Source organism: Electrona antarctica, assembly GCF_951216825.1.
Source record: "Electrona antarctica genome assembly, chromosome: 3".
In the NCBI taxonomy this organism is placed as follows: Eukaryota; Metazoa; Chordata; class Actinopteri; order Myctophiformes; family Myctophidae; genus Electrona; species Electrona antarctica.
This window is the reverse complement of record NC_136808.1, coordinates 13,144,142-13,156,855: the sequence shown is the minus strand read 5'-3', so window position 1 is coordinate 13,156,855 and position 12,714 is coordinate 13,144,142.

Sequence of the window (12,714 nt, the reverse complement as noted above, 5' to 3'; positions counted from 1 at the left end):
AGTTTCCAGAAAACACACCCCCCCACCTTTTATTTCTGGCATAGTAAAGTATGTCGTTAAAATCATGAAAAACTTCATGGTTTTCAACAAAAAAACTATAAAGAAAACCATGAAAAACTATATACTATAGTATGTCGTTTTTCATGGTTTTCAGTGATGAAAATAATGAAATATTTTTGAATCGTCAAACCATGAACTGATTGTTCATCATTTTTCATGATTTTCATTTTTTTATCGTTTTCATAATAGTTTTTCATGATTAATGATTAGTTTTTCACCCATTAGTTTTTGTCGACATACTATAGTATGTACTTTTTCATGGTGTTTGACGATAAAAAAAGATGAAAACCATGAAAAACAACATATAGTACTGTATGTACTTTTTTATGGTTTCCGACTATAAAAATATAAAAAGAAATGATGACTGGTTTGTAGCTCTTCTGTGGGCCCTCTTCATCCCCCTGAAGCAGCAGGTGTTCTACTATACATACCGGTAATAGTATGTCGTTTTTCATGGTTTTTGATGATAAAAACAATGTCCACCGTAAGATGAACCTAAATAGGTTGGAATGGGGTTTCTAGGTGTACGTATGTAGGACTAGTAGCATGCCAAAGTTTGTGCTATTGCCATTGAGAATGCATTGGGCGTTTAAGTTAAATAACTCAGAAACTACAAAACATTTCAAAGTAAAAAGTTCCAGCATGTGTCTCCACAGTAAGCTGAATTATAAAAAGTGTGAATGGAGTTTCTAGGTGAAAGTGATTTTTTTGACGTGCCACTATCTGCCATTATAAATTTCTCAAATTTAAAGCACTATATTTCTAAAACTATGAAACATTTCAAAGATTCCTTTTCAGGCAAACATGTCCACCATAAGATGAACCTAAATAGGTTTGAATGGGGATTCTAGGTGTAAGTATGTAGGACTAGTAGCATGCCAAAGTTATAATTTTTTTCGGACGGCATACTATAGCATGTCGTTTTTCGTGATTTTTGAGGATTTGAACGTATAGAGATAAACAACAGCAAAAGAAACAATAGACAAATCCCCTGTTATTTTATTTGTTGTATTTTATTTTTGTATCAATGTTGTACTCAAAGGGAACAGCAGACTGCATTGTGGCAGGTAGCAAGTAGATCAGTGACTTAGCAGTGGCACACTGGCTGCATGATCTGAAGGTTGTGTGTTCAAACCCCACTCAAATCTTTACTTGCCAAAATCTGCCATTGACCCCCATTCTGAATTTCTCAAATTTAAAAGCACTATATTTCTAAAACTATGAAACATTTCAAAGATTCCTTTTCAGGCAAACATGTCCACCGTAAGATGAACCTAAATAGGTTTGAATGGGGTTTCTAGGTGTAAGTATGTAGGACTAGCACTGGGCGAAAAGAGCAAGAATCCCTAAATTCCGGTTTTAGGATTATAGAATACGGACAGTTTTGTTGATATGCGGCATATTATGTAAAATATGAACTCAATATACACCCTGAAGACAATATATTGTACTAGGATATGAGCGTAATTTTATTTTTGTCATGTATCTGTTCCGAAAATGACCTGAGGGCGAAAATAGCAAGAATCCCTAATTTCCGGTTTTAGGATTCTTCTAGAATACGGACATTTCTTATGCATATCCTGAGTTTGTTGATATGCGGCATATTATGTAAAATATGAACTCAATATACACCCTGAAGACAATATATTGTACTAGGATATGAGCGTAATTTTATTTTTGTCATGTATGTGTCCATACCCGGCAGGGCAGAAAAGAGGAGGAGCCATAGCCTGAGCTTAGCTCACCCAGCTCTAACCTGGAACATTTTAGTCTGTTAGGCTGAAGTGGAAATGACTGGCCTTTTGCCTCTAAAAACAGGCCCCCATGCCCCCCCCCCCCCCCAGCCTCAGCTGGAAGGATGAGACCATTCATACAGGAGGTGGGGTCCTCATACCAGGGCCCCTGCGGGACACACTCTGGTCATGGCCATCCTCTGTGGGCATATGAGCTCTACATGTAGCCTGAGAAACCCCTCTGTTTCCATCTCCTCTTGTCTCTATATAGAAATATTAATATATTCTATATATACCTATATTCTTTATTATATGTGTATTTATATACACCTATATATGTATATGTAACCTGGCAAATAGGGCACAGGACACAGACATATATTGGGGTTCTTTATTTCCCAAGAAGTTGGTGCTGGTGTATCTTATTTGTATAAAGAATGCCACAGTTTGGCAAATATGGCATGCAAGCCTGTAACATAAAATAAATCTAAACAAAATACGGTAGTGGCTCTATCTAATCTAGCCCCTAGGATGATCAGAGGCCCACCACTTAAAAAACACGTGCTACGGTGCCCAAATCTGAATTTAGGTGCTCAAATGAACTCAAACTGAAGCAATTCAGTAAAGGCCAACACTTCCTCCTGGGGTCATTTTAAATCAAATCAAATCAAACTTTATTTATAGAGCACATTTACAAAGACCAGAAGGTCAACCAAAGTGCTGTACATGAACATATAACAAGCATACAATCAACACAAACAATATAGTAAAACAACATTGAAGCAACACAAGTATTTAGACAGGGTAACTAGGTCAAACAACATTGAATGCCAGGGAGAAAAGATGTGTTTTAAGCAAAGATTTAAAAGCCTCTAAGGAGCGGGCAGACTTAATGTATAGGGGCAAACAGTTCCAGAGTTTGGGGCCGGCCACTGAAAAAGCACGGTCGCCTCTGGACCTGTAATTAGAATTTGGCACGGTCAGGAGCCGCTGGTCAGCTGACCTCAGGGCCCTGGCTGGGGAGTATGGGTCCATTATTTTAGGGGCTGGGACCTCCAGTAAAAGGCCTAAAAATGTGCTATTGCCATTGAGAATGCATTGGGCGTTTAAGTTAAATAACTCAGAAACTACAAAACATTTCAAAGTAAAAAGTTCCAGCATGTGTCTCCACAGTAAGCTGATTTATAAAAAGTGTGAATGGAGTTTCTAGGTGAAAGTGATTTTTTGACGTGCCACTATCTGCCATTGAGCCCCATTATAAATTTCTCAAATTTGAAAGCACTATATTTCTAAAACTATGAAACATTTCAAAGATTCCTTTTCAGGCAAACATGTCCACCGTAAGATGAACCTAAATAGGTTTGAATGGGGTTTCTAGGTGTAAGTATGTAGGACTAGTAGCATGCCAAAGTTTGTGCTATTTCCATTGAGAATGCATTGGGCGTTTAAGTTAAATAACTCAGAAACTACAAAACATTTCAAAGTAAAAAGTTCCAGCATGTGTCTCCACAATAAGCTGAATTTTAAAAAGTGTGAATGGAGTTTCTAGGTGAAAGTGATTTTTTGACGTGCCACTATCTGCCATTATACATTTCTCAAATTTAAAGCACTATATTTCTAAAACTATGAAACATTTCAAAGATTCCTTTTCAGGCAAACATGTCCACCATAAGATGAACCTAAATAGGTTTGAATGGGGATTCTAGGTGTAAGTATGTAGGACTAGTAGCATGCCAAAGTTATAATTTTTTTCGGACGGCATACTATAGCATGTCGTGATTTTTGAGGATTTGAAAAAGAGATGAAAATCATGAAAAAACGACATACTATAGTTAATGGTTTCGGACGGCATACTATAGCATGTCGTTTTTCGTGATTTTGGAGGATTTGAAAAAAAGATGAAAATCATGAAAAAACAACATACTATAGTCCATTGTTTGGGATGGCAATATAGTATGTCATATTTTCATGATTTTGGGACACTATGTCAGAGCCAGGACTTGAACCTGCAGCCTCCTGATTCCCAGGCAGGATCTGTACCCAGTGAGCCACTGTGCATGCTGTTCTTAAAAGGCCGAATAGATAATGACAGAAGAGCCAGAGACTTGTTTCCATTGTGCTTCATAAGCACTCAAACGTCTAGAGATAAACAAAAGTACTAGAAACAATAGACAAATCTCCTGTTATTTTATTTTTTGTATTTTATTTTTGTATAAGTGTTGTTACTCAAAGGGAAAGGCAAACTGTGTTGTGGCATGGTAGCAAGTAGCTCAGTGACTTAGCACAGGGGTTCTCAACACGTGGGTCGTGACCCCTCGGGGGGTCGCCAAATTATTTTGGGGGGTCCCCAAATATATATATTTTTTGCAACTGAATGGCTGGAAAATGGAAATTAAGAGTTTACATAATAGTACATGCATACACCTTCCCTAATGATTATATCTGGTTTCAGTATTTATTTATGGTTTATTGTCTCTATTATTAAGGTTATTGTAGCAGTCAATTTATATTGGAGGTCAGGAGGGGGCGGGGCGGGGGTCCCGAGACGTTGCCAAAGCATTTTCGGGGGTCCCCGGCCAAAAACGTTGAGAACCCCTGACTTAGCACACTGTTACATGATCTGGAGGCTGTGGGTGCAAACCCCACTCAAATCTTTACTTGCCAATATCTGCCATTGTACATTTTTCAAATTTAAAAGCACTATATTTCTAAAACTATGAAACATTTCAAAGATTCCTTTTCAGGCAAACATGTCCACCGTAAGATGAACCTAAATAGGTTTGAATGGGGTTTCTAGGTGTAAGTATGTAGGACTAGTAGCATGCCAAAGTTTGTGCTATTGCCATTGAGAATGGTTTGGGCGTTTAAGTTAAATTACTCAGAAACTACAAAACATTTCAAAGTAAAAAGTTCCAGCATGTGTCTCCACAGTAAGCTGAATTATAAAAAGTGTGAATGGAGTTTCTAGGTGAAAGTGATTTTTTGATGTGCCACTATCTGCCATTATACATTTCTCAAATTTAAAGCACTATATTTCTAAAACTATGAAACATTTCAAAGATTTATTTTCAGGCAAACATGTCCACCGTAAGATGAACCTAAATAGGTTTGAATGGGGTTTCTAGGTGTAAGTATGTAGGACTAGTAGCATGCCAAAGTTTGTGCTATTGCCATTGAGAATGCATTGGGCGTTTAAGTTAAATACGGGGAGGACATATTTTGACAGCAAACTGCCTGTCATAATTTCTCCCTATTCCAAAGCCACCCCAGGTACATTATATATTTAAACTATTTTCAGCAATGGTACACTTATTTTTTCAGTGGGTAGATCTTGTTGAGCTGGTCATTTTGAAAGTAGATATCACGTCATAAATGTGTGGGCACCCATGTTCTAGCCCCTAGGATGATCAGAGGCCCACCACTTAAAAACCACATGCTACGGTGCCCAAATCTGAATTTAGGTGCTCAAATGAACTCAAACTGAAGCAATTCAGTAAAGGCCAACACTTCCTCCTGGGGTCATTTTAAATCAAATCAAATCAAACTTTATTTATAGAGCACATTTACAAAGACCAGAAGGTCAACCAAAGTGCTGTACATGAACATATAACAAGCATACAATCAACACAAACAATATAGTAAAACAACATTGAAGCAACACAAGTATTTAGACAGGGTAACTAGGTCAAACAACATTGAATGCCAGGGAGAAAAGATGTGTTTTAGGCAAAGATTTAAAAGCCTCTAAGGAGCGGGCAGACTTAATGTATAGGGGCAAACAGTTCCAGAGTTTGGGGCCGGCCACTGAAAAAGCACGGTCGCCTCTGGACCTGTAATTAGAATTTGGCACGTTCAGGAGCCGCTGGTCAGCTGACCTCAGGGCCCTGGCTGGGGAGTATGTATGGGTCCATTATTTTAGGGGCTGGGACCTCCAGTAAAAGGCCTAAAAATGTGCTATTGCCATTGAGAATGCATTGGGCGTTTAAGTTAAATTACTCAGAAACTACAAAACATTTCAAAGTAAAAGGTTCCAGCATGTGTCTCCACAGTAAGCTGAATTATAAAAAGTGTGAATGGAGTTTCTAGGTGAAAGTGATTTTTTGACGTGCCACTATCTGCCATTGAGCCCCATTATAAATTTCTCAAATTTGAAAGCACTATATTTCTAAAACTATGAAACATTTCAAAGATTCCTTTTCAGGCAAACATGTCCACCGTAAGATGAACCTAAATACGTTTGAATGGGGTTTCTAGGTGTAATTATGTAGGACTAGTAGCATGCCAAAGTTTGTGCTATTGCCATTGAGAATGCATTGGGCGTTTAAGTTAAATAACTCAGAAACTACAAAACATTTCAAAGTAAAAAGTTCCAGCATGTGTCTCCACAATAAGCTGAATTTTAAAAAGTGTGAATGGAGTTTCTAGGTGAAAGTGATTTTTTGACGTGCCACTATCTGCCATTATACATTTCTCAAATTTAAAGCACAATATTTCTAAAACTATGAAACATTTCAAAGATTCCTTTTCAGGCAAACATGTCCACCATAAGATGAACCTAAATAGGTTTGAATGGGGATTCTAGGTGTAAGTATGTAGGACTAGTAGCATGCCAAAGTTATAATTTTTTTTCGGACGGCATACTATAGCATGTCGTGATTTTTGAGGATTTGAAAAAGAGATGAAAATCATGAAAAAACGACATACTATAGTTAATGGTTTCGGACGGCATACTAAAGCATGTCGTTTTTCGTGATTTTGGAGAATTTGAAAAAAATCATGAAAAAACAACATACTATAGTCCATTGTTTGGGATGGCAATATAGTATGTCATATTTTCATGATTTTGGGACACTATGTCAGAGCCAGGACTTGAACCTGCAGCCTCCTGATTCCCAGGCAGGATCTGTACCCAGTGAGCCACTGTGCATGCTGTTCTTAAAAGGCCGAATAGATAATGACAGAAGAGCCAGAGACTTGTTTCCATTGTGGTTCATAAGCACTCAAACGTCTAGAGATAAACAACAGTACTAGAAACAATAGACAAATCTCCTGTTATTTTATTTTTTGTATTTTATTTTTGTATAAGTGTTGTTACTCAAAGGGAAAGGCAAACTGTGTTGTGGCATGGTAGCAAGTAGCTCAGTGACTTAGCACAGGGGTTCTCAACACGTGGGTCGCGACCCCTCGGGGGGTCGCCAAATTATTTTGGGGGGTCCCCAAATATATATATTTTTTGCAACTGAATGGCTGGAAAATGGAAATTAAGAGTTTACATATAGTACATGCATACACCTTCCCTAATGATTATATCTGGTTTCAGTATTTATTTATGGTTTATTGTCTCTATTATTAAGGTTATTGTAGCAGTCGATTTATATTGGAGGTCAGGAGGGGGCGGGGCGGGGGTCCCGAGACGTTGTCAAATCATTTTCGGGGGTCCCCGGCCAAAAACGTTGAGAACCCCTGACTTAGCACTGTTACATGATCTGGAGGCTGTGGGTGCAAACCCCACACAAATCTTTACTTGCCAATATCTGCCATTGTACATTTCTCAAATTTGAAAGCACTATATTTCTAAAACTATGAAACATTTCAAAAATTCCTTTTCAGGCAAACATGTCCACCGTAAGATGAACCTAAATAGGTTTGAATGGGGTTTCTAGGTGTAAGTATGTAGGACTAGTAGCATGCCAAACAGTAACCGTAAGATGAACATTTAAAAGTGTGAATGGAGTTTCTAGGTGAAAGTGATTTTTAAGGTGCCAAATTCTGCCATTGACCCCCATTATACATTTCTCAAATTTGAAAGGACTATATTTCAAAAACTATTAAACATTTCAAAGATTCCTTTTCAGGCAAACATGTCCACTGTAATATGGACATTTAAAGTTTCAAATGGGTTTCTAGGTGTAAGTATTTGTACTAGTACAAAATGTAGGACTAGTAGCGTGCCAAAGTTTGTGCTATTGCCATTGACAATGCATTGGGCATTTAAGTTAAATAACTAGTTAAGCACTATATTTCTTAAACTATAAAAGATTTCAAAGATTAATTTTCAGGCAAACATGTCCACCTGTTTCCTGAGAAGTATTAAGGGGATTGTCTTTAAAACCCTGCATTAACGTTTTTTAGCCAGCAGGTGTCATGGCAACAACATATCTCATGTGAGACCGATAGTCCCCTGATTTTTGCCTTTGTACTGTAGTAGTCATGTATTTACATCAACATGTAGACAATTAATGTTTAATAAGAATAATAATAATTTAATAAGAATACCAGCTAAATATATTTTTTTTAAACAAGTTTAAATATGTTGAAAAAAATATATATATATAATAGCCTATATATATATTTCTTTTAAGAATACCAGCTAAATGTTCAGGCTGCCTTTTTGACTTTTTAGCCTGCTTTTATGTTCTTTATGGTAGACAGTTAATTCAATTGCAATCATATCTGTGCGTTATTTGTAGAGGAACGGAAGGGTATTCTACCATTAATTCATTTTCACAGAGTAGCCTAATCCCATGTGTTTTTGCAAAGAGCCATGCCAAGCCGAGGCACGTTGTTTCAACGTCTTTTTGCAACGCGTTTGAGTCGATTGTCAGGTCGTATCGACGTCGTATGGACGTCTTTTTTTGCAACGCAGACTGTCAGGTCGTATCGACGTCGTATGGACGTCTTTTTTGCAACGCAGACTGTCAGGTCGTATGGACGTAGTATGGATGGACGTGTCACGTCTGGTTTGGTCGGCGACTTGGACGTCACATATATGGACGTCTGGGGTTGTTGATGGTTACAGTTGGACGTTGTAATTAATGGACGTCCGTGTGTTCAGTGGGGCAGAGAAATCTGTTGAAAAGATGAGGACGGGAGTCTGGGACTTGGGGTCCCCAGACTGGGTACCCCAAAATGAAACCAAACCTTTATAGATAGATACTTTATTTGTCCTTTCGGAAATTTGTTTTGTGCCAAGCACATCAGAATACAAAACAAGAATTGATGCAAATCAATTAATTACCAGCTGCTGCATTACATCTCCAGAATTGTGCTATTATCTGAAATGTATATATCTGAGTCTGTTTGTGTGTGTGTGTGTGTGTGTGTGTGTGTGTGTGTGTGTGTGTGTGTGTGTGTGTGTGTGTGTGTGTGTGTGTGTGTGTGTGTGTGTGTGTGTGCGTGTGTGTGTGTGTGTGTAAACAACAGCATCTGTCCAGGTGACTATGTAAGTGTGAGTGTAGTCTAGTACAAAATGGAACCAAAGGACCCTAGAACAAACTCTGAGACTGTCCAAATGGAGTGTTATAGGCTCATTTGGTTGTCCTTATTGGCTTCTAGGAGAAAAACAAGACACACCACTAATGTCAACTGTTCACAGCAGTAAATGGCTAATTTCCATGACTGAATACACACACACACACACACACACACACACACACACACACACACACACACACACACACACACACACACACACACACACACACACACACACACACACACACACACACAGTAAAGTTTAGTGATGGTAAACAAACCTTGGTCGGTAAGCTTGTTATGGCCAGTTCAGTTAATTGTAGGCCTAATGGTCAGTTTTGTGTGTGGCTCTCTGTGTCAAAAACGATCACAACTATCCTCCACAACTATCAGTGGAGGACATAACCGTGGGAACTGTATTTTACTCCTGGTGCAAGGTATCTCAGTCACAATTGAACTAGGGTTAACAAATACAATTTCGGCATTTAACGGATATTATTTAAGGGCCACGTGTAGTGTTGCGCACACACACACACACACATGCCACCAAAATGTGGAACGCCCTACCAACAGTCATTAAGACATGCAAATCCCTTGACTCCTTCAAAACCGTTCTCAAAGGGCACCTACGGATGGCTGCAATTCGAAACTGGCCCCCGTAAAATCTGAATCCCCCCCCACCGTCATTGTCATTTTTAAACAAAAGCTCAGTGGTTCACTGGATTAAGGGCTTGCTTACGAAACATGAGTTTGCAAGGTTTGATTCCTGGCTCCGACAATGTGTCAAACAGTCAAAATATCCCCAACAACTTGCCAAATTTGGAATACTTTCTAAAAGTTTTAAATAAAGACCTTTCGGTAACCCTTTCTTTTACAGTACAGTAATAACCATGAAATTACATGGTAATTACATGGTTATTACAAGGTAGTAAGGAGTAATTGCTGGGTATTTACTAGGTAATTACATGGTAACTACAGGGTAATAAACACAACAATTACTAGGTAATTATCAAGTATTTTCTTGACTACTACCCAGTAATTACCATGTAATTATGAGTATTTACCAGGTAATTACATGGTAATGTACCAGTAATTACTATGAAAACTAATCGGTAATTACTAGGTAATTATTAAGTATTTTCTTGACTACTACCCAGTAATTACCATGTAATTATGAGTATTTACCAGGTAATTACAGGAATTTACATGGTAATTACATGGTCATGTAACCAGTAATTACTATGAAAACTAATAAGTAATTACTAGGTAATTATCAAGTATTTTCTTGACTACTACCCAGTGATTATTAGTATTTGCCAGGTAATTACATGGTCATGTAACCAGTAATTACTCAGAAAATACAAAGTTTTCCCCAGTAAGTACTAGGTAATCCTTATGTATTTTCCTGCCAACTACCAGGAAATTATAACCTATATACTAGGTAGTTACCAGTTAATTACACTGTAAATACTGGATAATGGACATGTAGTTACCTAGTATTTACTATACAATTCACTGACGACTACCAGGTATTTACCCATGAATTATTGAGCCATGTGTTATCAATCAATTGGTGCAGTTGACCGTGAGGCTGTTAATGACGGTATTTACATTGTAATTACCAGATATTAACCTGATAACTACCATGTATTACCCAGTCCATTACATGTTAACTACAGGGAAATATACCCAGTAAGTACTAGGTAATTATCATGTATTTTCTTAACTACTACCCGGGAATTACCATGTAATTATGAGTATTTATTATTGATTCATGCCTTATCAATCAACTGGTGCAGTGGCCGTGCGGGTGTTAATGACTATTTACATTGTAATTACCAGATATTAACCTGATAACTACCATGTTTTACCTGGTAATTACTCAGCATTTACCCAGTAACTAGAAAATATTTAACCGGTAATTACCTGCTATTTACCCAGTAAGTGTGATTTGTATTTACCTAGTATATACTAAGTAATTAAAGTGGAACTGTGACTGTAAAGGATAGCGTGGTTTGTTTCCATATTACTACCTGGTACTTTCAGTATTTACACAGTAATTACGGTAGAACTGGACTGTAAAAGAAAGCGTGGTTTGTTGCCATGATATTACTTGGTAATTACTCAGTATTTATCCAGTAACTAGACAACTATTTACCTGGTATTTACCCAGTAATTAAGGTGGAACTGAACTGTAAAAGAAAGTGTGGTTTGTTTCCATGATATTACCCTGTACCTTCCCTGTAATAAAATTATTTCAGTTTGTAATCAACGAGTAGCCCATGAACTCAAGAATGACACAATGATGACAGTTTAAGGGTTTTTATATAGAGATGGTTGCACAGCCACAGACAGACATGGATGGATGATTGTATGAATGGTATCTGAAATTACTAACCTTAACACACTTATCACTGTAAAGTTCAAATACATTAGCTGAGGCTAACTTAGCTTGTTAGAGCCCTGTTAAGCTACCATATATGGCTGCCAATGTTAACCTAGCAACATGATTTAGCATAGCAAATACAGGCAAAAACGAACTTTTTAGAGAACACATTGATGAATGAATTGTTGCAACATTAATTAATATTGCACTGTATAAACAAACAATGAGCATACTTCCTGAAGAACGCATTCTGTGATCCTGTTTGTCTGAGTCTGTGTAGCTGCATGACTGAGTGGTTGGGAGAGTGAGTGTAGAGAGTGGAAGCTGACTCCAATCAAGATACAGGTTTGGGGGAATTAGCAGGTGTTGGGAATTCACCTAATCAGGTCCAGGCTGGGGTTGCCATGGCGATCAATTATTTTCTACAGGTTAAACCAGTGGTTTTCAACTTTGGTAACCAAATGGACCCTTATAGTTCTTTAACTTTTGAGAGCATAAAATTAAACCAAGTGGACCCTTACAGGTCATATTTTTATGAATAGTTAAATAATTGTTAAACATCTGCATTAATTAATTTACAAGAAGTCTATCTACACAAGTTAGAGAATGTAGAAGAATTTAATAATTAAATCTCATCAAATGCAAAATAAATAATGGACCTTGATTTGAAAAGGGTTGAAAACCACTGGTTTAAACCATGAATTGTAAAAGTAACTGTGTACAAAATTCCCCATAGCATTTAGTGAAGGCTACTTCATGCACACTCTATTCATATTGAGGACCCATTTTTCTACTTTAGTTCAGGCTTCTGTTTGGGCAGTGTAGTCAGTGCAAGAGGACCCCAGTCCAGCTGCAACTCTACATGCAGCTACACAGACAGACAAACAGGATCACAGAATGCGTTCTTCAGGAAGTATGCTCATTGTTTGTTTATACAGTGCAATATTAATTAATGTTGCAACAATTCATTAATCTATGTGTTCTCTAAAAAGTTTGTTTTTGCCTGTATTTGCTATGCTAAATCATGTTGCTAGGTTAACATTGGCAGCCATCTATGGTAGCCTAACAGGGCTCTAACAAGCTAAGTTAGCCTCAGCTAATGTATTTGAACTTTACAGTGATAAGTGTGTTAAGGTTAGTAATTTCAGATATCATTCATACAATCATCCATCCATGTCTGTCTGTGGCTGTGCAACCATCTCTATATAAAAACCCTTAAACTGTCATCATTGTGTCATTCTTGAGTTCATGGGCTACTCGTTGATTACAAACTGAAATATG